Raw genomic sequence first — 17,582 nt, forward strand, 5'->3', positions numbered from 1 at the left:
TCTGTCCAGTTTCAAAGAATTCATTGGCATTGCTTTACCTGTTTTACACACACACACACACACACACACACACAGTTTCGAAATATAGAACCGTAGATCACTAAACAATGACGTGAGACAATGCGCCTTTCTCTTCGTTTTATGTAAGATATTCTTGACCACCCCAGATAGTGTCATGGAAGAACATCAGATTTAGAGAGAGGGAAGTAGCAAATATCGAGAGAATGTGACCTGTAACGAACGGAGAAGAAAGACCGCACAGCTGTGGCCGCGTCATACTCGGTTCCGCTCAATATATCCAGGACAGAGCGCAGCAGGACTTTTCTGGTAATTAATTTGGCCACTTTAAATGCTAATGTGTGCGACAGATTGGGTGACGCCACCTCATACGCAGCGCAGATTTGGAAAGAAAGGCCTTTTTCAATGGTATTCGATACAGTCTTGGCTGTGCAGAGAGTTGTGACGTGGTCTCGACTGTTAATTAACGCTGCCCATTAGTTCCGCATGGCTGCCGATATTCCGCGTCACCTGGGGTTATGTCCACCAGGTGGTACCCTGCCTTACCTCGTACTTTTTTTTTCCTTTAACTATCTATTTAGTCTCAACATCTCAAGAGCCTCTGAATGACTCCGACACTGGACTCAAACAGAAAAAAAATTGTGTATCACTCTATAATTACTTAAGGGCATTAATATCCATTAACATTGCAACATCAGGAAGTTGTAATTTAAAGACGTATTATATTGTGAGTAATAATTAATAATAGTAATAATGGTAATGATAGAAGTAGGAGGATGATGTTCATATCCCGGCTGGGTATAATTAAACTTTCCCCATTTAACACGTATAACCCAGAAACTAATTACCATACGAATACCAAACTTGGTGGCATTAACGTTAAGGACATGGGGAATAGAAGTAATTCAGAACCAATTCAATTGAAACGCTTTTAATCTGCTGCTATGGTAGATCAGACCATTACATACCGGTACCATTACTGCTACAAAAGGGGCTCAATATGGCGACCATCAGAAGAGTCTGAAACCGCAGGATTGTATTCTGCACAGCAGAACGAAGCATGTCCGTTAGTATGCTCGCTACCTCTCTTGATGTTCTGCGCTTCAGATCAGCACATGCGTCAATGTTCCCCTGGTAAACCCTCTCCTTCAGGTAGCCCCACAACCAGCAACCATATGGAGCGAGATCAGGTGACAGTGCCAGCCAAGCATTTGGAAACGATCAGGTGATAATTCGATCTTTTCCAGATGTGTTTGGTAGAAGCAGGTGAACTTCACGAGCGATGTGCGGTGGGGCCCCATCTCGCATGAAAACTGATGAGCTCAATGCGTCTCTCTCCTGTAGGGCGGGTATGACATGCTTGCAAAGCAAATCACATTAACGCTGGCCAGTCACACTGCACGTCTTTGGTCCTTGAGCACCAACATGTTCAAAAAAGAATGGGCCAATGATAAACGTGGTCATCAACCCACACAACATACAGTGACACGTTCAGCATACAGAGGAACTTCATGCACAGTGACTGGAGGTGAAGATCCCCCACTGGGCAATTCTGTGTGTTCACCTCATCTGTCAGAGAAAAATGACCATCTGTCTGTAGGATGGTCCAGGGCCAGCCCTCGTCCACTTCAGTCCTTGCAAGGAAGTGGAGAGCGAAGTCAACACGTCGCTGTGCGTCCTGTGTTGCAAGCAGCTGTACGATGCGGATCTTGTGCAGATACCATTTCCGAATGGTTCGAAGCAACTTCTGTACAAAGGGCCCCATCATGTTCAACTGTCATGATACAACATGCACACTGCCTGACGATCGGGAACTGCTTGCAGCGTTGTCTACCACTGCAGCAGCGATTCCATCAACCACCTGTGGTTGTACTCCGCACAACGGGTGGCGAAAGAGGACTCTTCCGTAATCCTTTCAGCCAGCGATATTCTCTAAGTGCAGCTGCAGCATTACCGTTGTTTTGATAACAGATCTTCACCAATAATGCCATGCTCCTTTTGTCGAAGCTCATGTTGACACGTCAACAAGCTCACTGTGACGGGTCAGGTGCGTGAGGCTACAAATCATGATGAGTGACCACGGCACTTGGTGACCATAGTTGGAACTGGACGGTGGCACTGTGACGCATGGAAATCATGCACTCCTTATTCTGGATATGAATGCTATCAAGTTTGGTATACGTATACGGTAATTAGTTTCTGTGTTATAATGTGTTAAATAGTTGTTGTTGTTGTGATCTTCAGTCCTGAGACTGGTTTGATGCAGCTCTCCATGCTACTCTATCCTGTGCAAGCTTCTTCATCTTCCAGTACCTACTGCAGCCTACATCCTTCTGAATCTGTTTAGTGTACTCATCTCTTGGTCTCCCTCTACGATTTTTACCCTCCACGCTGCCCTCCAGTACTAAATTGGTGGTCCCTTGATGTCTCAGAACATGTCCTACCAACCGATCCCTTCTTCTAGTCAAGTTGTGCCACAAACTCCACTTCTCCCCAATTCTATTCAATACCTCCTCATTAGTTATGTGATCTACCCATCTAATCTTCAGCATTCTTCTGTAGCATCAAATTTCGAAAGCTTCTATTCTCTTCTTGTCCAAACTATTTACCGTCCACTTTTCACTTCCATACATGGCTACACTCCATACAAATACTTTCAGAAACGACTTCCTGACACTTAAATCTATACTCGATGTTAACAAATTTCTATTCTCCAGAAACGCTTTCCTTGCCATTGCCAGTCTACATTTTATATCCTCTCTACTTCGACCATCATCGATTATAGCAAAACTCCTTTACTACTTTAAGTGTCTCATTTCCTAATCTAATTCCCTCTGCATCACTCGACTTAATTCGACACATTGCATTATCCTTGTTTTGCTTTTGTAGATGTTCATCTTATACCCTCCCTTCAAGACACTATTCATTCCGTTAAACTGCTCTTCTAAGTCCTTATTTCTTCTCCATGGATTTTAATACCTACTCCGAACTTTTCTTTTGTTTCCTTTACTGCTTGCTCAGTGTTAAATAGGGAATGTTTAATTATAATCACCGGGTAATTATAATCACCTGGTATGTAACGCTGTTAGAAATATTGATACTGGCAGTAAGCTAACATAAGGGCCAGTCAAATGAAAACGAGACGGTGGATAAATGTAGTATTGTCCAGAGGTCACACTGCCACACCAAAGTGTGAATCGGTACCACAGACGTTAGTTCTCGCTGCAATACGCAACGACGTATGGTAGGCGCTCCTGAATACCACGCCTGCGCTGTCCGCAACAGCAGCGTCGTTACACTGAGGTCAATATGGTGTCGGACATGTGAGCGCTCTGTTACAGCGCCTGACCTCATCGGAAGGATTCAGTATTTTAGTACCGGGTGATCAAAACGGCAGTATAAATTTGAAATAACTCACGGAATAATATAGATAGAGAGGTAAAATTTGATACACGTGCTTGGAATGACATGGGGTTTTATTAGAACCAAAAAAATACAAACGTTCAAAAAATTTCCTACAGATGGCGCTTCATCTGATCAGAATAGTAATAATTAGCATAACAAAGTAATACAAAGCAAAGATGATGTTCTTTACAGGAAATGTTCAATATGTCCACCATCATTCCACAACAATAGCTGTAATCGAGGAATAATGTTGTAAACAGCACTGTAAAGCATGTCCGGGGTTATGGTGAGGCTTCCCTAGAAATGTCGGTCGATCACGAGACACTTGCGACTTCAGGTAACCCCAAAGCCAATAATCGCACGGACTGAGGTCTGGGGACCTGGGAGGCCAAGCATGACGAAAGTGGCGGCTGAGCACACGATCATCACCAAACGACGCGCGCAAGAGATCGTTCACGCGTCTAGCAATATGGGGTGGAGCGCCATCCTGCATAAACATCGTACGTTCCAGCAGGTGTTTATCAGCCAGGCTGGGGATGATGCGATTCTGTAACATGATTGTCATGCGCAGTCGCTGACTTTTTGCTGTCCAGCGCCATCTGTCGGACCTTTTGTGAACTTTGTTTTTTTTTTTTTTTTTTTTTTTTTTTTGTTCTAATAAAACCACGTCTCATTTCAAGCATGTGTGTCAATTTTTACCTATCTACATTATTACGTGGTTTATTAAGTTTTCAAATTTATACTGACTTTTTGATCACCCGGTATATGAGCAACGTTATGGTTAAACTACTTGTTCATTTGAATGTGGAACAATGTATTGCAAGAAGAGAGTTCGTTAACACACGTATCAAGTGATGCTTTAATAGTCAATAACAGCTGTTACTTATCAAGCAATCCTGTAGCAAAGAATCTGGCGAAGTTCATTAATTTATGTAATAAAGTGAACAAATATTTAATGTGTTCTAGTTGAATGTGACACCTAACCTGACAATCAAATAACCCACAGATGCGCCCAGAAGACTGTAGTGTATTGTGGTCAAAACAAAAGAAAAGAGAGTAAACTGTGTAACCTATTCTCTACTTCCACCGAACTTCCATTGGCTCATATTTGTTATTACGGAATCTCGTGCCGCCCGCTGTAACCGAGCGGTTCTAGGCGCTCCAGTCCGGAACCGCGCTGCTGCTACGGTCACAGGTTCGAATTCTGCCTCGGGCATGGATGTGTGTGTTGTCCTTAGGTTTAAGTAGTTCTCAGTCTAGGGGACTGACGACCTCAGATGTTGAGTCCCATAGTGCTCAGAGTCATTTGAACCATTTGAAACTCGTGATTTGACATTAGGCATTATTCTACAAGTTATTTAGGGCCGTTTTGAGTATTCTATCAGATTTGTGAGTCTCTTACACTACCCAGACTATTGTTTCAACGCAACGGATAACGCTAGCCTCCTATCAACAAGTTCCAGTACAGCCGATGCAGAGGGAGGATCAGATATGATTCTTCCTTGATATGCTTTATTCATTAACTCAGATACTATACAAAATTAAAGTTCAAAAAATGTTAACCCTTTCTATCCTTTTACCAAGTCTCAGGACGATTTTAAGATGGCACTTAGTGAAATGTTAGCTAATCAACACGAGATCTGACTCAATAACAAAATTAGGTTTTCATTACATCAAAGTTCAATGTCACATGATCATTCGAATATTCCGTTTGGTAAGCAATCTATTAAAAATGATCTTTCACAAATCAAATCTATTAGCAATCATAATAAAGAAAAACTGGTAATGACACCATAAAATATATCAGCAACCGTCCTACGTTAATAAAATGGTTCCGCAATATTTATGACCTAAAGGGTGAGCTTATTTAATTATGTATGGGTGACACGCATACCGAGCACATTTACGACTCTACACTGCAAACTGCATGCAAATTCTAAGCTTTGCTGTCTTATAAGGACATGGTATAGTGCCGGAGTGGCTGTGCGAGTTACAATAAAGTCTGCCCTGCCTTGCGCAAATTTCAACAGCATTACCCACACAACCACAGCTGCATTTCCACATCATACAGAAGGTAATGATCACTAAACTCTACGTCATATTAGCTCTTCTGTAAACTACGGCACACAACACCAACACACTTGGCACTCAAAATTCTACTATGGCACATAGCACAAATCACACACAATTTTTTCATATTTTGACGCAAAATTTTACCTTAGCATTACGATGTCAATAATCAGAAGACAAGTACCAATGAATCAACTCCTTAGCATTGAGTGAGAACCCATCCCTTAAAATGATTTTGCGCAAAGCACATGGCTCCACCAGACACCCAAGAACACACACGAAATAACGTAATTTAGCAGAACACTGAAAAAGCCACTGACTAGAAGCATTTTTCTTTCGTAGTGACGTAATTAAGCACTGAAATTGCCTTTAGGCACGTATCTACTCGTCTGTGTACCACAGTGGTCTGGTGCCAAAATTTGCAAACAGTCACCCACAAGGAAAAAATCCTCTAAATTCAATAGATATTCTCAATACACATGTCAAACTGAAGTATTTGATGTAAACTATTAATTTAAGAAATAGAAATAACTGAAATACCATAAGTTACAGTCCAATGCTGAAGGGAAATGTCGTCTGTTATAAGCGAGACGTCGCGACCGCAGCTATTTCAATATTGCAAAATAATTACAATTGTCGAATCTCTCGGTGTATGCTGTCCAAGCTCTACTTGAAAGGCAACATTCCGCGTAACGTCTAACACAATGTAAGACGTGTATATTTCTATTGTCTATTGTCAGACCACAATTTATGAAAGATGTTTATATTTTATTAATAGGATGAAGTAGGAATAATTAATATTTGTCATTTTGGAAATAATTGTGGTTGCAGGGAATGTCTGCACCAAAGTATTGTTGGCGGGAGAGACCGCACATTGATATAATTTTAAAAAGGGCGGGAGAGACCGCCTATGCATACGTTATAAGAAAAGACCGGGAAAAACCGCGCATTGATAGATTTTGTAATGGTAGCAGCGATTGTCTGCACCAGAAAGCATTGTTGGCGGGAGAGACCGCACTTTAGCGTTCGTAGGAGGTCAGTATACTGCGAGAAGTGAAGCGAGTCGGTAGCAGGTCTGAAGCGAGAGGTTGAGAGGAGCGGTGTGCCTGCCAGCCACCAGCTATGATTTACGAGAGATTATAAACGGATGTACAGAGACATCAGCTAACTGTTATCATAAGAGGAACTAATATTATTGAATTAATTTTTGAGAAACTCAAGACTACTGAAGGTATGTTTGCACAATGCTAGTTGTAAGATTATTGTAAAAAGTAAGTCCCATTTGAACGTTTGTAAAATCATTTCATTCAGAATATAATTAATTTTTGCCAGCAATATTGCATAACTGATTATAATCCATCCCAAAAACCATCAACGTAAAACTTTGCAAAATTTTATTGTTGTCAAGAAAAAGTTTAACTATGAATTACGTAGCTTCGGTCAAATTAATTAAAGAATAATGTCAGCTTTGCTATTAAAGAAAACGTCAGCTTTGGTAATAAATACAGCCACTTATTATGACAGCCCACCGGCAGATAATAGAGTATAGAAAGCAGAGTAAATATATTCATGTCGCAGTTCGATGTAGCAGTCAGATAGCGATCCAGTAACAGTAAAAACGGGTAAGGAACAGTTTTGGGTTATTGCAGGTAACGACTGAGGGCCACGACGACGACACACACTATGTTTCGACGAAATAATCAGAAAATCACTTTTAATAAAACCACCACTCCGTCCACAGGCCACAAGCGGCCCATCGGGACCATCCGACCGCCGTGTCATCCTCCGAGGAGGATGAGGATAGGAGGGACATGGGGTCAGCACACCGCTCTCCCAGTCGTTATAATGGTATTCTTGACCGAAGCCGTTACTATACGGTCGAGTAGCTCCTCAATTGGCATCACGAGGCTGAGTGCACCGCGAAAATGGCAACAGCTCATGGCGGCCTGGATGGTCACCCATCCAAGTGCTGACCACGCTCGACAGGGCTTAACTTCGGTGATCTCACGGGAACCGGTGTATCCACTGCGGCAAGGCCGTTGCCTATTTTTAATAAGCAGCGTTTAAATTTGTATGCGAAGATTGAGAAAGAGAATTAATTTCAAAGGGAAGATTTCATTTGTTATTATTGAGCAAGAGATAGAACTCCTAAGGGAAGGTTTCATAGGTTATTGTAGAAGGGAAGGTTGCGTAACAAAAGAGATATAGAGCAGACGGGAAGGTTTCAACAATATAAGTCATTTTTAACCAGGTTATCTCACCATTTCTGCCACAGCTTCTGAGACACGTCCTCACCCTATGTCTCCCCGCTGCTGAGTGCCGAATATCGCGGAAAACTACCCCAACGACCACCTATTCAAACGAAACGAGGAAGACGCAGCTCATTGGCTGTTCCCTGCCTCGTCCTCCAGAAACAGGTGAAACTCGAGCATGCCACTGTCAACTCTACTCTTGCACCACCTAGCGTCAAGGATTTGCTAATTCAGTACCACCACCACCACTTACTTATCTTTGGTTAATGATCCATACTTTTACTCTCAAAAAAATTACTTTCAGTCACTCACATCCATACAGGAAGGGTGGCAGAAAAATAACAACTTTCCACGTCCAGCTGGCTAGATGGGTAACTGCATGTCATGCACATTAATTTGTAAAAAAAAAAAATTTGCCTCAAAGGCTCAAATGGAGAGTACTACAGTACCGCTTCAGGTGTTTATTATTTCAAAAGTAATTGCCACAGCTCTTAACAGATTTATCTGACTGTGAGACGGTAAGTGCCTTCATCAAAAAAGTTTGCTGTAACCTACTGAAATGGTACTTGAATTACGTAACCATTACGTAACCTCACCTCAACATCTCGATACCAGCAATATTCTACTGTGTTTTCGTAAAATAGTTAACATATTTCTGTGACAACATTCAGATTTCATTTCATTAATGCAGAGGTACTTTGATGCATCGATATGTATATATTGCAATGATATTATTCTTATGTGTAGTCTTTCTTTTGTCACTATGATCTTTGACGTATTTGTAACCCCTATTTTTTGGGCCCGTAAGTGGTTATTAGAGGGGCAAGCTTTGGTCGTCATGTTAAAATGATGCAAATTGTAGTCAGTTTCTGAAATGTGAACTTTAACAGTGAGAAAGATATTTTCAAGTATGTTTTATATTGTGAAGTGATGTTTTGGGACGAGTTACGTGATGTTGCAACAAAAGTAATAAAAACGAAGTGTAACTTAAATTCGGAGTGCTGATTACTTTCTTACATCACCATTGCCCTAACTTGCAAAAGTTTAATCTTGAAGAATGGTTTATGAAACACATCTATAAAACTTTTGAATATCGCAGAATAACACCTAGGCCTCTTTGCATGCGAGTTTGGAATCATCACTACCTAGATGTTCGACGATTGAGCCATGAGTTCACAACGAGACCAGCGTGGGAAAGACGAAAAGATGAGTGTCTAGTTTATCCGTTATTTCAAGAAATGACTTTATTAACTGTGCTCTAATGACACCTGCCACATAATATAACTTTGTTGTTGCCCAAAAATGCAATATTTAGCAGCGTGAGCAACACTACAGTCATACTTAATTTTTGACCTTTGTTGTGGTAGGCTTGTTAAACTATTAAACCTTGACTGTACCCTGGCGTGCATGTCTTTGTCTGAAGCGAATTGGCGGCAACGAGTTGCTTTCTTCATGGCTCCAAAATATGGAAACCACGTGGGGAGAGATCTGGACTGTATGGCGAATATGTCATGGCTTTCCACCGAAACTTCTATAACGCTGTCGAAACAATCTTGGCATTGTGTGGGTTGGAATGTCTTTCCTCAGGGCTCCAAAAATATGGAAATGGCATGGCGAGAGATCAGATCTGTATGGAGCATCCGAACGGGCTTCCAAGCGAAACTTCCACAGCATTGTCGCAACAATCTTAATTGGAAGGACCCGCGAATCAGCTCTGGTGTATGACGATCTAACGCGCTAATTGTTGGTAGCACCCGCAAATCAGATGTGGTGCATGACGATGAAACGAGCTAACTGGACAGAATTGACACGATATCCCTCAGAGGGACACCCAACAACTCTGTCAGCTCCTTGCGTAGGGGCCAGAGGTGGGCCAAAGCTGAGGAAGGAAGGGACCGTAGCTTAGGATGGGCGTGGAGTATAATGACGTCATGCTTTTTTTCCTGCCCAGCATGTAAGCAAACAGATGGTCAGAGATCAAAGCTTGTCCAGTGTACCTGTTCCTCTTATATCATGTGGGCAGACAGTGATCATAGCGCGAAATAGCATTCGTGCAGTGAGTGACCTCCAGTAAAAAATTTCCACAACAAAACACTCCTATTAAAGGGAGATGTATGTTGTAGAGGACAAAGGGTTATTTTTAGGAAATATGGTGCGAAGGCTGACCAGAGTGGATGTGCGGTTCTAGGCGCTACAGTCTGGAAGCGAGCAACGGCTACGGTCGCAGGTTCGAATCCTGCCTCGGGCATGGATGTGTGTGATCTCCTTAAGTTAGTTAGCTTTAATTAGTTCTAAGTTCTAGGCGACTGATGACCTCAGAAGTTCAGTCGCATAGTGCTCAGAGCCATTTGAACCATTTTATGGTGCGAAATTGTGATTTAGTGTGTTTCAGTGCGCGATGCGCCAGCCTCACGGCAGATGGTGGACGAAGGCTGACCGGCGCGTTATGCAGGTGACACAGTTTTGCAACGAGCGTCGGTATGCGTCTACGTGCATGGCAGCCATCAACAGCCAGAACGCAGCATTAGCAGAATTACTCAGGCACGGGCTGCGTGTGGCGTGGTTGCGTTAGCCAACTCATCGAAACATTCCAATAAACACGGCGCCGCGTAACCGGCGGATTCAGCAGCGGCCTGCACTATTTAAGGGCATCAGAGGTGGGCGTCGGCATTGGATCGACCGATAGGGCGTTCGGTCGCTGTTACGTCGTCGTCATCAGTGATGCTGTCCCCGATGACCGGCCAGCGGAGGGCGTTTCTCGCCGCTGCACCGGCGACTCCTGGCGTCGACACGAGCCGCAGCATCTGCAGGAGACGAGCTAGGCTGGGCCTCGTGGTGCTAACCTCCTACCGCCTGCGCAGCCGCTGACCGAGCATGGCGTCGCATTCCCCGGGCTGCGCGCATCAGCACGTCTCCACCATGACACCAGTGGTGGGGCTGAGCTACCAGAAAATGTATTGGGAGAACCAACAACAAGGAGGAAGCTTGCTAAAAACAGCCACCTTCTTCTACCCAGCCACGCCCTACAACCCCGACCTCGTCACACACTGCGGTCATCCTATTACCATATTTTATGAATACGACACAACACACTCTAAGAAAAGAAAGAAAAAAACGACGAATCACGAAGGAATCAGCAGAATGGGACGGAAATAGACAGAGGTGATGTACATGTACTGACAAACAAATTATCAGAATTTTGGAAAAAATGAACGATTTATTCAAGATAAAGAGCGTTACGAACTGCTCAAGTCAATAACGCGTTCTCCCACCTCTGGCCCAATCAAGCAGTTGATAGAGCTGCTGAATGTCCACCTGAGGTATATCGTGCTAATTCTGTCCAATTAGCGCGTTACATCGACATGTTCCAAATCTGATTCGCGGGTCCTTCCAATAAAGCTCCAAGCGTCTCAATTGAAGGGCAACAGAACGGCGAGTAGAATATGGTCGACGTACCACTGTGCTGTAAGGGCGCCACGGATGTCAACCAAAGGGATCCTGCTGTGAAAAGAAGTGACGTCCCAGACCCTAACTCCCGGCTGTCAGGTTACAGTTTGGTTGCCATCCGACCACTGCCCAGGGCTCAGTTCGATGCAGGACTCATCACTGGAGACAGTTCCGCTCCAACGAATGAGATTCCAGGTCGATGATATTCTACGACCCGTTTTCTTGCCCTTTATGGCAAGCCATCCTGGACTTAGATCTCAGCAAAATAATGGCCGCCGACACACTCCCTGAGGTTATACTGCTTGTCTTCGTGCTTACCAAACCCCACTTTGGTGAACAACTTCGCCGGATCTCTCTCCAGCTGAGAACATTTGGTGTGTTACTGGCAGGTGGTAACAAAAAAAAAAAAAAAATGGTTCAAATGGCTCTGAGCACTATGGGACTTTACTTCTAAGGTCATCAGTCCCCTAGAACCTAGAGCTACTTAAACCTAACTAACCTAAGGACGTCACAAACATCCATGCCCGAGGCAGGATTCGAACCTGCGACCGCAGCAGTCGCGCGGCTCCAGACTGTAGCGCCTAGAACCGCTCGGCCACCCCGGCCGGCTGCACTTGGTAACACCTGTATCGATTAGAAGTAGGTTTATAGTATGTAACTGTGTATCTGTGATAATGAAGTGCTTGTTCTTTTTTACTTATGGTCATTGATTTGTGACAGGAATTTTAAAGTTTGTAATTTATGTATAGAAAAAGCTAAATAATGTTTAAAATAATTTAATTTTATTATATATGTATGTTTATAAAGAAAACATTGTATGTTGGAAGCTGGTTCATGCTTAGGACTCTTGTACTGTGTAACGTAAAAGATGTAGGGAAGTCCCTCCGTAACGGAAGTGTCTTGGAGCGATGTAAAAGGCAGTTTTGGAGGTCGAACTGGGCGGCTCCTTGGTGGGAACGGCACGCAATCAGTGGCTAGCCGTTGCACGGTGCACACCGAGGGTGCCAAGGAAGGCAACTGCAAGCCACTGTGCATGGAATTTTGCCTCGGATGTGGTTTTGGCTGTTGCATAGTTCTTGGGGTCAATCAAGCTCGGTGTTGGGTAATTTGCTTTGGAGGATGAAAACAAACTATTACAAGTGAGGCTAAGAATTAAATTAAGTTGAATGAAACCTTACTACTGAAATAATCATGGAGTTTCACTAATGATACAGTATCAGCTTATGGGACCCCACCATATTCTTCTCATATTAGAAATATAATTGGAATATTATTATCAGTTATTCAAAATGACAGTCACAATCGCATTATTTATTTTTCCCGCCAACCGGTTTCAACCCGCGATGGGGTCATCTTCAGGGCAATTTACAACATTTGGTCGCTCTCTGGAGTGGTCACCATGCCTGTGCACGGTTGGTAACTATTGCTACTAAAGAAATCTGATAATTTGCTATAAATGGGAGTATAATGAACAACTAATATTCATTCTTGAGTTTCTCCTGGCGTATTTGATAATCAAAATATCCACGGGTATGCTGCCGGTCTATAGTGTCCAACGGGCACAATATTTCGGCGATCAAACATGTCGCCATCATCAGGTGAACTGACGGACTGAGCTCCTGTGAACGTGCCGGCACGGAGATCCGTACGCTATGGCTGCTCAGAGGGAACTGGGTTCGGTCGCGGCGGCGGCCGATTTAAATACCCTCCGCCCGCGGCGCGCGCCCTCCGCCGTCCGCGCCCAGCGCCACGGTCGCGCGGTGGAACAGATTGCGACGGCGTCTGAGATGACGTCGGTGTGATGGCTCTGTCCGCCGTGGTCGTCACAACTATACGTCTGCTCGATTTACTCTTGATTAACCCGATCGCTGGTTCCCAAGCCTTGCTAAGATTATAGCCACAGTCACGGTTTATGAGGTCGTCATTGGTGCGAATTTCCATGGCCTCTCTAACAACGCTGTCCCAGTATCTCGACGCCTGTACCAGAATCCTCGTGCGGTCATACTCCATGGCGTGATTTTCCGACAAACAATGTTCAGCGACCGCCGACTTGCTCGGATACATCAGTCGAGTGTGCCTCTGGTGTTCACGGCATCGATCCTCGACGGTACGCATCGTCTGACCAATATACGACTTGCCGCACTGACACGACATCTGGTACACGCCGGCCTTCCTCAAACCGAGGTCATCTTTGGCGCTCCCCACCACTGCACGAGTTTTATTTGGAGGACAAAACACAGTTCCGACCCGGTGTTTCTTCAGAATGCGGGCGATTTTCCCCGAGAGTGCGCCTGTGTATGGAATAAATGCAGTGCCTACCTCCTCCCTCGTGACTTCATCCATCTCAACAGGTTGTGCTGCAGTGGTTGGGCGGAGAGCACGTTGAATCTGCCACTCTGAGTACCCATTTTTTCGAAATACAGTTCTCAGATGTTCCAATTCCTGGGGTAGACTCTCTGCGTCAGAGATAGTGCGCGCCCTATGTACTAGAGTTTTAAGTACCCCATTCCTCTGTGAAGGGTGGTGGCAGCTGTCTGCATGCAAATACAGATCAGTGTGCGTAGCCTTCCGATACACCCCATGACCTATGGGTGCCGTCAGCCCTTCTCTTGACCAAGACGTCAAGGAAAGGTAATTTACCCTCCGTTTCAGTCTCCATAGTGAATTTGATGTTGGGTGGTGGTAGTTAGTGTTTAACGTCCCGTCGACAACGAGGTCATTAGAGACGGAGCGCAAGCTCGGGTTAGGGAAGGAGTGGGAAGGAAATCGGCCGTGCCCTTTCAAAGGAGCCATCCCGGCATTTGCCTGAAACGATTTAGGGAAATCACGGAAAACCTAAATCAGAATGGCTGGAGACGGGATTGAACCGTCGTCCTCCCGAATGCGAGTCCAGTGTGGATGTTGGGGTGTATGGAGTTTAGATGTGTAAGGAAGTCAAGGAGTTTATCCATACCATGTGGCCAGATGACGAACGTGTCGTCCACGTAACGGAAAAAGCAAGTAGGTTTCCATACGGATGACGACAGTGCTTCCTCCTCGAAGTTCTCCATGTACAAATTCGTACAAATTCGTACAGTTCACCTGATGATGGCGACGTGTTTGATCGCCGAAATATTGTGCCCGTTGGACACTATAGAGCGGCAGCATACCCGTGGCTATTTTGATTAACTAATATTCAGTTTCCTTGAACATAATATTTCAAATTAACGTGCCTAATTGGGCTGGTGACCGTTCGATTTTTCATTAATATATGAACTTTGCAACTATAATTATCTCCAAAGTAAAAACCTGTCTAGTTTTTCTATTAATTACAATATATTCAAAATTACTGTCCGATACCTCCATCCATTAGAGACACGCACGGTCAAAATTTAAAATCCTCCCAGAGAGTAACATTGATTTGTGTCACAGCAAGCGAGCGTTATAAGGTCCCTCCAACCATGTCGCGATTTAGGCGATGTAACGCGCTGATTGTACAGAATTTGCCACGACATCTAAAACCTCTGTCAGTGCCAAACCGAGTAACTGTTTGCATAATTGCCAGAGGTGGGTCAGTGCGTTAGTGAATATCTGTCTCTTGAATAAATCATCCAACTTTGCTGATATTGTAATCATTTCTTGGTCTGTACTGCTACATCACATCTACTGTCTCCGTCCCATTCGGCTAGTTCCTTCATGGTGCGTCCTTCCTTAAAATCTTAGAGTTTAACTCCGTATTTATAAAAAGGCGAGGTTGCCTGACTTGTGGTCGGGAAACGGGCTGAATGCCCATTGGTTCATTTCGAAATGGTGCAGTTAAGTGCAATGTGGATACCGGCTTGATAAAAGTGCTGGGCAGGGCCCCACTCTTGGTTGAGATCTGGAATAGATGGGATGTGACCTAGGGTCCCCACGAGAATGGTATACTACCGCTGAGCCTGTATAAATATTCCATGGAAGCGTGGTGGCACATATGGACTGTTATCTAAGCTTAGATTTGTAGACAGTCTGCTGCTGTTTATGTATAGGAAAAGCTAAATAATGTTTAAAATAATGAAATTTTATAATATACACTACTGGCCATTAAAGTTGCTACACCAAGAAGAAATGCAGATGATAAAAGGGTAGTCATTGGAGAAATATATTATACTAGAACTGACATTTTCACGCAATTTGGGTGCGTAGATCCCGAGAAATCAGTACCAAGAACAACCAACTCTGGCCGTAATAAAGGCCTTGATACGCCTGGGCATTAAGTCAAACAGAACTTGGATAGCGTGTACAGGTACAGCTGCCCATGCAACTTCAACACGATACCACAGTTCATCAAGAGTAGTGACTGGCGTATTGTGGCGAGACAGTTGCTCGGCCACCATTGACCAGACGTTTTCAATTGGTGAGAGATCTGGAGAATGTGCTGGCCAGGGCAGCAGTCGAACATTTTCTATATCCAGAAAGGCCAGTACAGGACCTGCAACATGTGGTCGTGCATTATCCTGCTGAAATGTAGGATTTCCCAGGGATCGAATGAAGGGTAGAGCCACAGGTCGTAACACGTCCACTGTTCAAAGTGCCGTCAATGCGAACAAGAGGTGACCGAGACGTGTAACCAATGCCACCTCATACTATCACGCAGTGTGATACGCCAGTATGGCGACGACGAATACACGCTTCCAATGCGCTTTCACCGCGATGTCGCCAAACACGGATGAAGTTGTAAACAGAACCTCGATTCATCCGAAAAAATGTTTTGCCATTCGTACACCCAGGCGCTCCTGTTTGTTATGCAGCGTCAAGGGTAACCGCAGCTGTGGTCTCCGAGCTGATAGTCCATGCTGCTGCAAACGTCGTCGAACTGTTCGTGCAGATGGTTGTTGTCCTGCAAACGTCCCCATCTGTTGACTCGGGGACCGAGACGTGGCTTCACGATCCGTTACAGCCATGCGGATAAGATGCTTGTCATCGCGACTGCTAGTGATACGAAGCCGTTGGGATCCAGCACGGCGTTCCGTATTACCCTCCTGAACCCACCTAACAGTCATTGGATCTCGACCAACGCGAGCAGCAATGTCGCGATACGATAAACCACAACCGCGATAGGCTACAATCCGTCCTTTATCAAAGTGGGAAACGTGATGGTACACATTTCTCCTCCTTACACGAGGCATCACGACAACGTTTCAGCAGGCAACGCCGGTCAACTGCTGTTTGTGCATGAGAAATCGGTTGGAAACGTTCCTCAGGTCAGCACGTTGCAGGTGTCGCCACCGACGCCAACCTCGTGTGAATGCTCTGAAAAGCTAATCATTTGCATATCACAGCATCTTCTTCCTGTCGGTTAAATTTCGCGTCTGTAGAACGTCATCTTTGGGGTGTATCAGTTTTAATGGCCAGTAGTGTATGTATGTTCATAAAGAAAACATTCTATACTGGATTCTAAAATGTTAGTACAGTAAGACCGAGATGTTTACCGTGCCGGCTGGCCAGATTCAGTCTTCAACACACGACTACACGGAATCTGACATCACACTCCACCTGAGGGGACATCACGGGCATTGACCTGGGAGGTGAAACACACGTCATGGTCACCACCATCATCAGAAGCAGAGCTACATATCGGAGCGCCTACCTCGCCAGTGATCGGCATAACCGCCGTCTCAAAGAGCTATCGATTCCCACTCCAAGCTGATGCAGCACCATCGGCAGCCGTGAGTCTGCTGTTGGATTCAGCGGTTTTTTCTGCAGATTATGTAGCCGCCATTCGGCGCGGAAAAAGCAGCAACAACTTGTATCTCCAGTAATAAACGGTATAATCTCGAATATTCGTTGCGTGTAACGACGCCACTCATATCCTGGGTCTGCATCCTGACGCACTAGTGGGCCATGGCCGCTCTGATCTTGGCGGTGTGGCGTTCTACTGGCGCCACTAAATGCTATTACCCTCCTGGAATATTAGGGCTCCACCGTGCGGAGCCTTCTCTACTGCGTGGACTCACTAATCTAGTTGCGCTAGCCTAGTTCATGTGCAGCACAGCTTCCGCTGACTTATGCAGCAGATCGCTACACTGCTCTGGCTGGTACCACCACCACTGTCTTGCAAAATAACAACCGTTCAGGGAGACGGGCTACACCGCCGAATACCACGCACTACTGGTCACAAGCAAGACGGCTCGTATTGCAACAGGTATTGCTTCCTGGACATATTTCTGACAAATACAGTCTCCTGTGGGAATGTATGACAAGTTTTGGAACACCTGTATAATGACCCCCTTCACCGATCCCTTCCCTACCTCCCTTTGGATTTCCCTACCTCCCTTAGGATCCAGCCCTGGCTGCACAACCAAGGTATTCCAATCACTGCGCATTCGGTAGGTCGCGCCGCAACCTCCGGTATGCGGTAGCGCAAGTTGA

General features: G+C 44.8%; 1 pseudogene; it reads right to left on the reverse strand.

Moving 5' to 3' along the window:
* Nucleotides 1-7,419: 7,419 nt before the first annotated feature.
* LOC124717540 lies at nucleotides 7,420-7,537 on the reverse strand (annotated as a pseudogene).
* Between the last annotated feature and the right edge of the window lie 10,045 nt (nucleotides 7,538-17,582).

Source organism: Schistocerca piceifrons, chromosome 9, assembly GCF_021461385.2.
Source record: "Schistocerca piceifrons isolate TAMUIC-IGC-003096 chromosome 9, iqSchPice1.1, whole genome shotgun sequence".
NCBI classification, from domain to species: Eukaryota; Metazoa; Arthropoda; class Insecta; order Orthoptera; family Acrididae; genus Schistocerca; species Schistocerca piceifrons.